This window comes from Daphnia magna, linkage group LG2 (assembly GCF_020631705.1).
Source record: "Daphnia magna isolate NIES linkage group LG2, ASM2063170v1.1, whole genome shotgun sequence".
Classification (NCBI taxonomy): Eukaryota; Metazoa; Arthropoda; class Branchiopoda; order Diplostraca; family Daphniidae; genus Daphnia; species Daphnia magna.
In genome coordinates, this window is record NC_059183.1 from 16611917 (window position 1) to 16625123 (window position 13207).

At 38.8% G+C, this 13207-nt stretch overlaps 2 long non-coding RNA genes across 4 annotated transcripts; one reads left to right on the forward strand and one right to left on the reverse strand.

The window, feature by feature from the left end:
* The first annotated feature begins 6320 nt into the window (after positions 1-6320).
* Positions 6321-8425, forward strand: LOC116917984. 2 transcript variants are annotated; one of them, XR_004391357.2, is made up of 5 exons: positions 6321-6456; positions 6858-6950; positions 7025-7364; positions 7432-7857; positions 7940-8425. It is a non-coding gene; the product is annotated as an uncharacterized LOC116917984 (long non-coding RNA). The 2 variants fall into 2 exon arrangements; XR_004391356.2 differs by having other exon boundaries at positions 7432-8425.
* LOC116917986 lies at positions 6449-12851 on the reverse strand. 2 transcript variants are annotated; one of them, XR_006643577.1, is made up of 3 exons: positions 12376-12851; positions 6819-6945; positions 6449-6744 (listed from the first exon to the last, which is right to left on the reverse strand). It is a non-coding gene; the product is annotated as an uncharacterized LOC116917986 (long non-coding RNA). The 2 variants fall into 2 exon arrangements; XR_006643576.1 differs by having other exon boundaries at positions 12380-12850.
* Positions 12852-13207: the final 356 nt, after the last annotated feature.

A 13207-nucleotide genomic window follows, 5' to 3' on the forward strand; every position in this document is an offset into this window, starting at 1 on the left:
AAAGGGAAAGCATGATAAGCCTGCACATATGAAAATAACGATCATAAGTATATAAGAAATACTTGATGCACAAACGTTATAATTTTATTTTAACGAACAGTCGCAATCATCACCTGCCATCACACACGTCCAAACGCCTCGTCCTTCCTCCGCCTTTCAAGCCCATCATCATCTCATTCTTATTCTCGTATTAGGTAAACACGCTGACATGTCACATGACTAGACGAAGCGTTATTGGGGGGTCGATGAACACATAAAAATTGTCAGTCATTCTCTCTATAGGCGCCATTCATTTTTTTTTTTTTCATGAATATCTAAATGACGACAATTTGAAGTGTTCACGTTAATGGAGAAAAATTGGCTATTCGGCTGATGACGAGCTTTAAAATGTAATGCTAAATTATTCGTGATCTTGGATGCGAATAGCTTGAAGGGGAAAACATTTTTTTAAATCGCTAATTATTTTATGCTGTCCACGTAGTAATCAAATTTCGCCTTGTACAACGCAGAATATTGGCAGGGAGGGGGGTTATTGTTTTCGTTTGATATTCTCGCCGCCGCCGATTGAACGTTGTTCACATTTTTGGTGTTCTGCACGAGAAATAAATGATAGCGCCGCTGTATTTTTTTTGTTTCATACAAAAAGAGTTCGATGTAATGATGCGCTATAGAAAAAAGGCAAAGAGAAAACAAGATGAAAGCTTTAGGCAAAAATAAAGATGGGCGCCATTTTTTTGTTTCTTTCTGTTGTTGTTTTCTTATTTTCTTTTTCTTTTTCTTGGGCTGCTGGCTGGCCCGTCCGCTCCTCCCCCTTTTTATATATTCCCGCGCGCCGCAAGCGGCACCGTATCATTATGAACAATTTAACCTACCCTCCGCCTACCCACTCCCCCCTCCACTCCTCCCTACTCCTTCAAATTAACGACCGTGTGCTTGCTCTCCTCCAGCAACAGCAATACACGAAACCCACTCAAAAGAAAAAGAAGAGAGAAAAAACAAAAAAAACAAAAAAGTTCCGAGCGGCCCACCGCTCCGCCCTGGCTTTTCCTTCCCACCTACCCTCCTCCACCACGACGGAACCCAACCTCTTTGCATTTGTTAGATTATCAAGTCGATAGTACAATTTTCCCGCACTACAATAACTAAAAACATTAGCAAAAAAATGTATAGTGTCATATACACGTAACAAATGAAACAATCTGCCCGTTTTGAATGGAATACAGTCACTTGATTTGGTCGTTCAATTCCACGGATTGCTAGCGCATCAATTCTTTCGAACATCTAATTTTTCCATTTCAAAATTTCAGGTTTTTAAACATTTGCCGCTGAGGAGAATAAGAAAAGAAAAAAAAAAACAGTTTGAACCAGAACGCGGTTGGATGTCGTTCAACTTCCCGCAACGTTACGGCTGATGAATAGTAGGGCTTTTTATTTGGGTGGTTTCGACAATAATAATCACGGTCTCGTATATATATATAGACGCTCTGCGGTGCTACTTTTTTTTTCTTTTTAGTGTTGAGAAAAAAACTGAAACAGTAGAACCCAACCGACCGCATTCATCCATCCGGAGGGAATGGTTCATTCTCAAATATTTCCCTCGTTCAAAACTCTTCGTGAAAAGAAAAACACCATTACACAGGACGTGATAACTATACACGTAGATTGAATAGACCTCCATAGAATTGCAATCTCCCCTATCGAATGGTTTGCTAATTACTGATGTAGTGTGTCTACAACTCTTTGAACAGTGGGCTGATGTGTTATTGATGTTGGATATTTTTCGCATTAGACCGATAATGTGCCGTAATGATATAGGAAGCTGTTAAATCTATGTACACGGTGACTGTATATGCGGGTTTTTCGGTTATTGCATCCTGCGTATAGTCCTCTAGGACATTGACTAAAAAATGTTTCATAAGGACGTGATCTAATTTGATATTCTACGTACGTAGATTAGTTATGAATGTATTAGAATTATGACACAATGAAGGGGGGGGGGGAGATTCTTACCCATTGTCAGTAGCCCACAAAAAAAAAAATTACGATTGTGTACAAACATACACGCTCAGTGTATGTTATTGTTTTTTATATACACCAAAGAGAAATATAGAAATATAGCTGGCTCGGTCTATTTTCGGGGCGGATGAATGACCGCAACCGAAGCATCGACCATCCCGTAATGAGTTACGTATATATACAGTCTAGTGGTGTCTATTCGTCTCGATTTTGAAGGTCGAACAATGTACATTAACTTTTTTTTTTCTTCTTTATAAACACATGCGTGGTGTAGAGAAGACCTATGACCAATTATTTTCATATTAAATTGCGCTTTGGAAAAATGTATATGCAGTCTACATAGTTTTTTTCTTTTTTTCTTTAGATATGAGTGATTATATCAACACCGAGCACTCCTTTCGTTCCGTCTTCCAGCATTCTTGTATGTGAAATCGGTGGCACCCATCATCTTAAATAAATATGAGATGAGCATCAGACGTCAACAGCATAGCTTCCAAAGAGAGCATATCCATTATAATATACCGAATCAATGATATATGCTTCTTAGTTGCTCTCGATTCATCATTCCCTGTGCATTTTTGTGTGTGTGGATCAAATATATCAGGCTCTCCTCATCAGCTGATGATGGTCTCTGAAAAGTTAATCACGATCATTTCCAAAACAAACATCATTTCTGGCCTAATGTCGTATATTTATACAGCACACACACCGAGCCTATAGGTATAAAAAGTTAAAGATATGTTATCCCTCTGCAATTGGTGATGAAAAAAAGATACGGTAGTGTAGAAAGAAAAAAGAAAACATAGTGGAGTTGGGATATGTAAACAAGTTTTCTAGGGGATTCAAACAATCTTTAAATATTACCCGAAAACAATTTTTGGTTTACGGTTTTAGTTTCTGCTCTTGCCGTCATGAAATTGTGGTATATATATATAAAGCTAGACCCTATACCATTTATTCTCTATAGTTATGCTGCTGCGCTAACTTTTAAAACGTTTACGAGCCGTGAGTTGCACAGACAAAGAGAGAAACGATGTAAAACAGACGATTGGTTGTCCTCGAATATAGTATAATTGAGCTCCAAATCAGTTACATAGAAAAGTTGTCGACATCAAAGTATCTGGTTATTTTCAAAATCAATAAAAGAAAATGCAATAGTCAAAGCCATTTAGAGTTTGGGTCATCCGAATAATCAGCTCTTTTCGAATGCTCGCCGTCGGTCGTATCTTTTTTTCATTAGTTTGTCCCCGTTCGTCACTGATTTTCTATTAGAGTAAATTCAAAACATCGAAGAAAAGCTGCCCAGTTGTCCAGCATTCATCAGGCCTATAATGAAATGGTTAAATAAAACTAACCCATGTAGACTATACAAGTTAAAAAGACATCCATTTGAAGCAATGCTGAACTGTTTCCCTCTTCGACAGCAATATCGCTGGTTTCAATTACACTTTTAAATAGTTTGATTTAGAGCCTATGGCAAAGAAAATTGGTGAAACGACGTCAAGACGCACAGTCGTTCGAGACGCACGTGACCCAACATTTTTTTTTTTTGTCGACGGGTTTCTTCGACTGTCTTCTGGAAGTGTGTCTCTTCCGATTGTCACGGTTCTCCCGTATCTTCCCCCTCTTATTTTTTCTTTTAAAAAACAGACCAAACAAAATTCCAGTGCACTTACAATGTATGGATGCGAGGGGGGCACGGGCTGACGACAACCCAAGGAGAAAAAGCTCAGACGTCTAAATTTTCTGAGTATTTCCATTTTTTTTTGTCTCCCTCCGTCTGCTGTGTTCCGCCGTTAAGAATAACGTACGAATCCTTCATGCTTCAACAATAATCCGGATGATTCCGCCGGAATGCAACCGATTAGGCACTGAGGGGAGTAAAAACAGATTCTCTTACAGATTTAAGGAATATGTACAAACTAAAAAATTGTCAAAATACTTCAATCTGTATCATTTATCCATCCGGAAGGGAATTTTTTCATGCCGTGTTCGACTGCGATTCCGTCGGCCATATTCAGATCAAATCAGGACTATATATACGCGCGGTCGTTTACATTATTCGAAAAATCCATTATCAAAGCAAGAAAGGTTACGTGTTTTTTCTCCATACCGAAAAGGAAAATGCAGATTTTGATCAGGAATGATATCGACAAAATCGGAATGTTGCAGCATGGGCAATCGTATGTTGAACCTCGTATAATATTTCTCGTATTAATACGATTATAATGCCATAGTTGGAAAGTTGTGCTTTTGTGACCGTGCATTTCGATGGCCATCTTGTTTGATTGATACGATCGTGCAACCTGCACACCGTATCTAATTCCTTTCAGACATAGAACGAGATAGACGTATATGTATGACGTATGGCCTTTCGTATATGTCTCTGTGAAACATTCGAGAGAGACTCAATGGATTTAAAAAAATAATAATAATAAAATGAGGATGGTGTTGCCGATCGATACGTGCAAGCCCAATGCATCACAAGAGGCACATGTTGGCTGTCGAGATGGATAATGACAGTTCTCCTCTACTACTGGCTAGAAAATTGTTAATTTTATTTTGTTCTTAAAATTCAGGAAAAGAGAAAATAGGTAATCCATCTAGTAAAAACCGGAATGAGTAATCTAATCATCACTTTTGATTTATTCAAAGTTTATGTAGCCTAGGCTATGCGATAGCTGCTTTGCATAGGATATTCACGTTTCATATTACGTTGTTCCATTAAAAAAAATACAAAAAGTTTCTCATTTTCTTAAGGAAGAGACATGTGCAGGGTCGTTAAGTCACCGCCGCAACCCGCAAAAATAGTGTTTCAATTTTAAAGAAAGAGGCCACGACATTTTTTTTTGGGAGGGGGGGAGGGTGACCTCCTCTATAAATAAACTCTGCGTTTCTTTCTTGCGCAGAAGGTCGCGTCACCTCATTACCGCCACGATCATTGACTTTTTGAACTTTTTTGCTTGCAGCTGCGTGTCCCATCGCGTCCGATATAATGGCACAGTCACGAAAAACAGCAGCGTCCCTTGAACGCAGAACGGCTGATGGAATTTGAAATATCAAAATCCCTACATCAAACTCGGCATTGTTGAATCTATACGCAATGTGCCACTCTAACAACAACCTGGAAACATTTCAAAAGCAAACAAAAACATTTCTTTTTTAAGAACAATTGTGCAAATACGGTCAAAGAATCGAGGATTTCGAATTGATCATTTTCCCAGTGTAACTGGCGTATTCTCTCCTTCAACGTATTTCCCTCCAACTTTTTCTACCGGCTTTATGAAAACGCATAAGGAACGCAAAAAAGGGCATCACGGACTCCCATATTTTTTTTTTCTTTCCACCGCTCCAATGATGATGGCACTGCGGAACGCATTTATAATTGAGCCAAGTTGTTTCCCCTCCACATTCACCGAGAGCAGCACACCGCCGATGTAGGGAAAAAAATAAAAAATAACAGAGACAATTATATAGCTAGCAACAAAAACACAAGAGTCTCTGATTGGTCGACTGGTGTTCAAGCGTGTTTGCATCCGCCTGTGTTGTATATATACCTTTGGCGTTTTCAGGTGCGCCGGCCAATCGTAAGCGTCGGCGACGCCATCTTTTTTTGTTTTGTTTTTTTCTTACCCACCCTCTCTCGCTATATGCTACGGTGTAGGTTAGGAAAGAACAAGTCTGGGCTTGGGATATAGCAAACGGCAATGACGAACGATGGCGGCACGAAAAACAGCCATACGCACTCACGTGATTAACAAAAGGAGAGAGAAAAAAAAGTCCTAGTTTCTTCTTTTCCCCCCCTTTACGTCGTTCGTTTACGTCGTTCGTGATTTCCGCGTGCGTGTACTTTTTTCTCTCTTTTGCTACGCATTCTTTTATATTTCCTTCGCCCTAAAAAAAGGGGTGGGCCGGCTAGAGAAGAGAAACAAAAATGAAAATTTATTATATAAAAAAGGATAATCTATATTTCGGGATCAAAAAGGAAAAACAACTTTTTGTTGGAATAAAAAAGCCGAGGGAGGAGCCCTCCCTCCCGCCGTCAGTATAGATAATACAGCCAGCGCAGTTTTGTTTCTTCTCTTCACGTTGTTTATTGATCAAAAAGCGACATCGCAAGCAATCACGCAATCTAACGTGAAATCATTCTCGAGTAGAAATTTCGAGTGTCTTGAATAGTTTCACCGTTTCCAATAGGATTTTTTGTTGTTGTAGTCGAAATTCTCTTGTTGGGTTCTTTTACTTTTTTCCCATAGACCTTAATATCTACAAGGCCAGCACATTAAACCAATGAGAAAGAAAGATGAAACGAACGTGACCCTTCCGACGTGAATGTTCACACACAAAGCACATTATGCATACGTGAAAATGAGCACGTATAGTCGCTATAAAGCCAAAGTACAAAAGAAAAAGTTCGTCGTCGGAAGTTTATATTGACGTGTAAGTATAGAGAGAGAGAGAGAGAGAGAGAGTTTAAAACTTATTAATGTATTTCCATAGTAGAATTGACGTTTGCTCGGCAGATTTTTTTTTCCCCCTGACTAGGAAAAGAATAAAATAGGCGGATGCCTATTTTTTTTTTTTTTTTTCATAAAAACGTAAACTACTAGTTGTAAGTTTTGATTATGTCTGCGCGCATTAGACTTTATTGCGTATGTGTCTTGTGCATCCGGCCTTCAATCTCCGCCGACTTCCCATTCTCCATCAGTGTTCCACTCCATAAAAATCCTGTTGTAAAGAAAATACCATCATTCGCTTTTATTTTGTATTTAACTTAAAAACTATATGAATGTATAGGCTACCTCGCTACCATATGTGTTTGTCTTATCAATTGGAATTAGGCCTTACGAACGTGGAAACTTCTGCGGCGAGTAGCGTCGACTTCGCTAATTCCGTCTTCAATTTTCTTCGTTTCGGAATCCGAAGTCGCTGTTGTAATAACAAAAAATTTTCGAATGAATTAAACTTTCAGCACTGTCACATCGAAATTACTGTTTTCTTTTTCAAGTGTCTGCCCCAGACAAAATATGGTGGAAAATGGCCAACTGTGGGACGTGTGGGTATATAGACTGGAAATTTTCCTATACCCTTCCCATCGACTGGAATCGGATCGGAACGTTTTCGAAACTGTCACATGAAGTCAAAAAAGAAAAAGAAACTATCGAAAAAGGGCATCCCACCCTCTCTGTGTCCGCGGGTAAAACAAAATCTTTTGTGACCAGAATTTTCGAGTTTTAGGCCTAGGACATCTGGAAATCAGTCGTCAGCGAGCGCTCAGTCACATTTATTTTTAAAGGTTTCTTCTGCGTCTGGACGACGATAAAAGAAATGTTTCACCATAATCTCAAGTAGGATTTTTCATTTCATTGGAAAGTTATTTAAATTAAACCAAGTTTTAATTTACTCCGTTTTCAGAAAGCGACGCAATAAAAAATGGTGTTTCTTATCAAATTCATTGCGTTATAACAAACGAATGCTAGTCATCGATCCTATTTTACGTGACGACAGTATAAAGGGACACGTTAACAAGGCAGTCGACCCCGATGGACTGTCATCGGTACTCCCGCGTTCAAATGTTGCGTGAATGGCAACACCAGTTGTTACACTTGCGTATACGCATCACGTTAGACGAGATGATCGAATTTTGCGTGACCACCTTTTTTATTGGCACACACGAATGTCTGATAATAAACACTAACATATTTATTGCTTTCCATTCTTTTCTAGAGGACCGAACGACTATAGAACAGCCACGCCCAACGATCCTAACCATTTTCTTCCATTGCCTTTAATTCTTTCCTGGAGCTACTATATGGACTGGATCAATACAAGCAGCCATAGGTACATGGTTTTTGCTATGATAGTCTAATGTCTCCAATAGCTTCCGTCTATACTTTTATAACCCGAAAACAAATCCAATAAGAAACCCCTTCGGTGGAATAGCATGTTTTGACCGACTGCCAAGTTTTCGAACGTATCTACGGAGAACTCTTGTACAAGAGTCTCAGCTGATCCATCTTCGATGGTCCACGATAGATTCCCCCTCCTCGTTGGGCATAGCCTATACATCAGCGGGATCATGCAGCAACTTCCCCTCCAAAAAAGGACATTACTCGTCCTGCCCATCATCATCTGCTGCTCCATCATCCAACTTCACCATAGTCCTGGAGACACACCCCGAAATGTATTTTTTTGTTTTTTTCTCCGGTATGGCTGGAGCGGATATGCATACAACAGTCCGTTCTAGTAATGAATTTCTCGTTTTCTCTCTCTTTTTCTATTCGTTTCTTTTTCTGTTTCTTTTTTCGTATGTATCCTGTTTTTTTTACGAACCGAATGAATGATAACCGTCTCGATTGGAACGTACGCACGAAACCCCGTTATTAAATATATCCATAATCCAACTGTATTGTCTTGACTCGAAAGTTTCTTCCAGCAATTCGAATATGAATTGCATTCGTGTACATTTGCATGAGATTCATTAGATAGGATGAATCCACCCCTTTTCAAAGTTCGAATTTTGAAAGTTGGTGTCTTTAGTGACTCGAATAGAGACACATGCACAAGTGCATATTCTTATATAGTTAACCTGTAGTCTACTGATTCATTAGACTTAGACATTTTTAGAAAATTACGGTGATAATCTATAAGCCAAAAAGAAGAGCACATTGCTGCTTGTCACTCTGCTGCGGTCGTGACGAGGTGGGAGGAAACTTTCTTTCGAGAGTTCGGCAACATTCAGCGAAGAAGCAAAGAGAGATAAGAAGAGTTTCGAACGTAAAAACAGCAGGGTTTGTCCTATTTTGGTTTGTCGTGGCAGGGCCGTGACTTATAGCGACGCGGGATATCGTTATTTAAATATTCTTTATTGCTAGATCGTTGTTTGCGTAATGCTCTGGTATTCATCAAGACAACAATCTTAATAAATGCTTCGCCGATCTCTTGTTTTTGACGGATACCTGAAATTCAATCGTTGGGATAGAGCCAAAAAGGCCAAGGAATTTAAAAAAAAAACCCGTCCATTGAAAAGCAGAGACCCCCCACGAATAAATATTCGCAATTTCTAATGAATTGTCAAGACTGTGCAAGAAAACGAAGGAGTGTCTCGCGGTTTGTCCTAAAGATTTACAGAGTTACAAGCTCATTTATTCCTTCTTTAGTCTAATCATTATCATCATCTCTCTGTAAATCGTTTCTTTTTCTCCCCTTCATTTCAACTGACATTGTATAACTAGTTTACCGTATTTCTGCCAACTTTTTTTTTTCTCTTGAGGTAAAACATTATCGTGCAGACCGAAATAAAGAATCCAACCAAACCGCCAGGTATATATAGCTGCATGAAAAACCACAGACAAGGGCTGAAATTATTGCAAACATGCCATGACTTGTGAGTTAACTCTCTATGCGTTATAGAAATTGCAGTCGAAAATGAATAGTCATCAAAAGATGAGGTAGAAAAATAGTTCTTTACATTTATTGGCTCACGAATGATAATCACAGTCGTTAACTTTTTTTTTCATTTGAAAGGCAGACGAAATGCCGCTGAGGTCAATCTAATTTTTGAGATTCTATATAGCGAAATTGTATCGTCTCATCGTTTGAGCGTGCATATAATCAGACCATATACAACAAAGAGGCGATGAATGGAATAACACAAACTTTCCTTCTCATTACGTTTTAGCTTCTAGAAGAAAACAAAAATTGGCGCTTTGCTTCAGGGCGGGCCGAAGTTTTTAAAAGTGTACAAAAACAAACCCATGATGATGATGAAGCTTCTCGTTAATGCCACGTAACATTCCAAAATAAAGGGTGGGGCTTGTTATAAGAATCAAGTTTAATCATCTACGTCAAAGACGACGTCGTGCGTATATCATCCAGTTACACGAAGTGAATTTTCAACCAATCCAAATTATTATTATTCCAGGTTGAATGTTTTTTCAACTGGCAATTTTTACGGCGTACATAAATGTATCATTATGGCGTATTACTATTAAAAACTCAATAATTACATTTGACAAGCTATGTGGGAATGTATTTGCTTTTTTCTTTTCTGCTTAAATGAATGCAAGACGCACTAAAAAGCAAAGTAACAAACTTCTTCCTTGCTATCCGTATTGTTTCTTTCTATTTTCAGCCTTCGTGCTGTCTTTGGGGTTCTATAGCGAGTAACGAGTAAACAGAATTAGCATTAAAAGCTTCTACGTAATGCATCAGTGGTGAAATAATCTGTTGACGATGTCATCCGTTGGATGTGTTTGTACACCTGCAGATGAAATCGGAAACCAATACAGGCCTACGAGTTCATGGAACACTACGATACACGCCCTGTTCCCTTTTTTCCGGCTATTTTTGCGCATCAGTCATCTGATTCTGTAACTATTGACCAGCATTGCTGTAATGAGCAGCTGGTCATTCGCAGTAAGTATTAGCCAATATCAAATAGATATTCTCGTATGACACAAAGAGGCCCCTCGTTATTTTGTCCTCCTGATAACTAGGCCAGAAAGACGAGGGATTGACGAGGTTATTAACACATGCAACGTAACTCTATCTACAATGACATGATGATGATTCTATAAATTAATATCAGTGCTAGGATGATGGTTATTTTTTAATAAAAGGATACCAGAAAAAAGTGTGTCGGCCAACTGTTTTTTTTTTTTTAGCTAACAGATGAATTGCGGATGAATAATTTCCAGTCGTGCTTGTCAAGCCACACGTATAAAGAGGGGGTCTTGACTATTATGCAAGTCTACTGTGACAATACTACCACAATAGAGTGGGGGAAAGGGATGTGAAGAGAGATTGCCTATATGGTGACATGTTCCAGCTTGATTAGCTGCTGACGGCCAACAACATGGACTGCCAGGAAAAAGTAACAAGAGCACAGTATGCCGTTCAATTTTTTATTCTCTCCCTTTTAAGATAAAGTGTTTCATCAGCAGCTCTTTTGTTATCCCGCTGCCAATGTCATGGCGGAGCACCACAATAATGGCGATGGAATACAACTAGAGAGATTACGTATTCCTTTTCACTGATGGTGTGTGTCAAGAGTCAAAAGCAAACCATCTGTTTAACGGGCAGAAAAGTCTATGTCTAGGCCTGTGTTTGTATTGTCATTTGCTGCACAAAAGAGGGTGAAAAAAGTAAGTAAAGAAATCTATACAATTTTTGTGATTGAATATAAATCTGCCGTTGTTCATTTTTCATTTAGCATAACAAAGTGATCTTAAATCAAAATTGGTATAATTTAGTTTTTCTTCCCCACTGGGCTAAGGCAAACGTGCAGAGTGATAAAAAAAAAATAAGCGAAAGCGAATCATTCCTGGAACTGTTTCGAAACGTTTCTATCTTTTCCAACGTTTTGTCCAGCATGCTTTTATGGCTCCACACATCACAATGAGCCTAGGCCTGTACGTAAAATTGACGACCATTTTATCGTGTATCTGTTAAGAGACAAAAAGATTCATTGCCTTTTATAGATCTTATTGTATTCGGTTTCTTTTTTATAGAAATCAAAAGGGGGTCTGATACGGCCCTATCGTGAACTGTATCGTGGTGAAAGATATCGTGATCAAACCGATTTAAGGGGATGAACCTAGAGCTATTTTCTTCTTTTTATGTGGAGAGAGAGAAAGCAAACCATGGAGGGGAGACATGATGAGGGGTGAGAAGATTAAAAGATAGACTCTATATAGGAGGGGTCAATATCTTACGTGGCTCGCGATCATTCCCTATCATTCTTGTACAACTATATGTACTTATATACACACATACAACTGCCCATATGGATATAAAAATAGGTATCTACAGCTTTATAGTGGGCTCTATATAAACTCCCGCGCGTGGGGTCAAATGGTTATACGAGTTCAACCGTTTCGTGCTGGTTCATTTAATCACATTGCACAATGTTTTTTCCCCTCCCTTATTTTCTTTTAAATAAAATAGAAAACTAATACTTGCCGTCGGTGCTTTACTCTACTAGACAATACCCTTTAAATTGACTCCCCTTTTTTCATCTTTTTCGAGTTGTTTTTTTTTTTTAAAGAAACAGAGAGGAGCAATAGATTTTCTTTTTCACTTGAACTTCGTTGGTCTAAAAGACGGCTTTGGCGGCGGTTAAAAAAAGAAGAGGCTGAGAGGGGCGCAAGATGTCTATTAATACACTAAGCCTATATATCCTTGTACAAATTCAATAGGTTTAGGCCTAGTTAAGTTGAGACCGCTGTGCTGGAATTAGTAAAACTAACCGAGTACACAGTAAACCAACTACTGATGAAGGACTATTCAATTGTTTTTGTTTTTTTTCGAAGCATGTCGATAAGTCAACGTCATTAAAAAGAAAAGGATGATTGTTACCTACCGGCACGATGAAGCCAAACGTGACTTGTTGCGATTGATGATTAGCGTGTTGAGGTATGTTTCTTTTCTCGTTCCAAAAATAAAGACAAAGTCAATCGATTCATCTTTGTTATGTTGACTGCAGAATGTTGCCAATGTTTCGTGAGGCGGTTGGATCTATAAATTCCAAAATAGCGGCACTCGGGGTAAAGGTAATATTCAAAACGCCCATAATTCACGGGGATCATCAATGCGAAAATCAAAGAGTGCCTTTCCCTTTTGAACGATTTCAAGTGGCACGTTGGATAATATTAGCAGTTAACTGTACGATAAAGAAAAAGAAAATGCTTCCCACGATGTTGTCTTTTCACTAGCTACTGGAACACAGAAACATAAGGGGAGAGGGTTACTGAATGACTGTTGAATGTACAGGTCAAAGCAAAAGATTTTCATGAAAAGAAAGAAAAAAGGGAGAATCATCATCTGCTGTCAGGTCTGAAATGTCTGTGAACATGTGTGTCTGAAAGTCTTTAGACTAACAGCAGGTGAAATCTTCATCATCCTTTACACATATCTGTTGTTTTTGCCTCCTTTTTTTGTACCTTTCGTATATGGCGGCGGCGACGCTGTGTCACGCTGGGCCTTTTCAACTGTAAGAATGAAAAAGAAAAAAGGATCCTCCTCCTCTTTTTTTGTGGGTAATAACAATTTGACCAGAACTAAATTACAGACTGAACGTGGTGGACTATATCGGCTGGTAATGACAGGACCGCAATAGAGCGCGCAAGTCCTTTATTTTTCTTCATTCCCTTTTTTTTCTTTTCCTTTTTTATATGCATCTACCTATGTA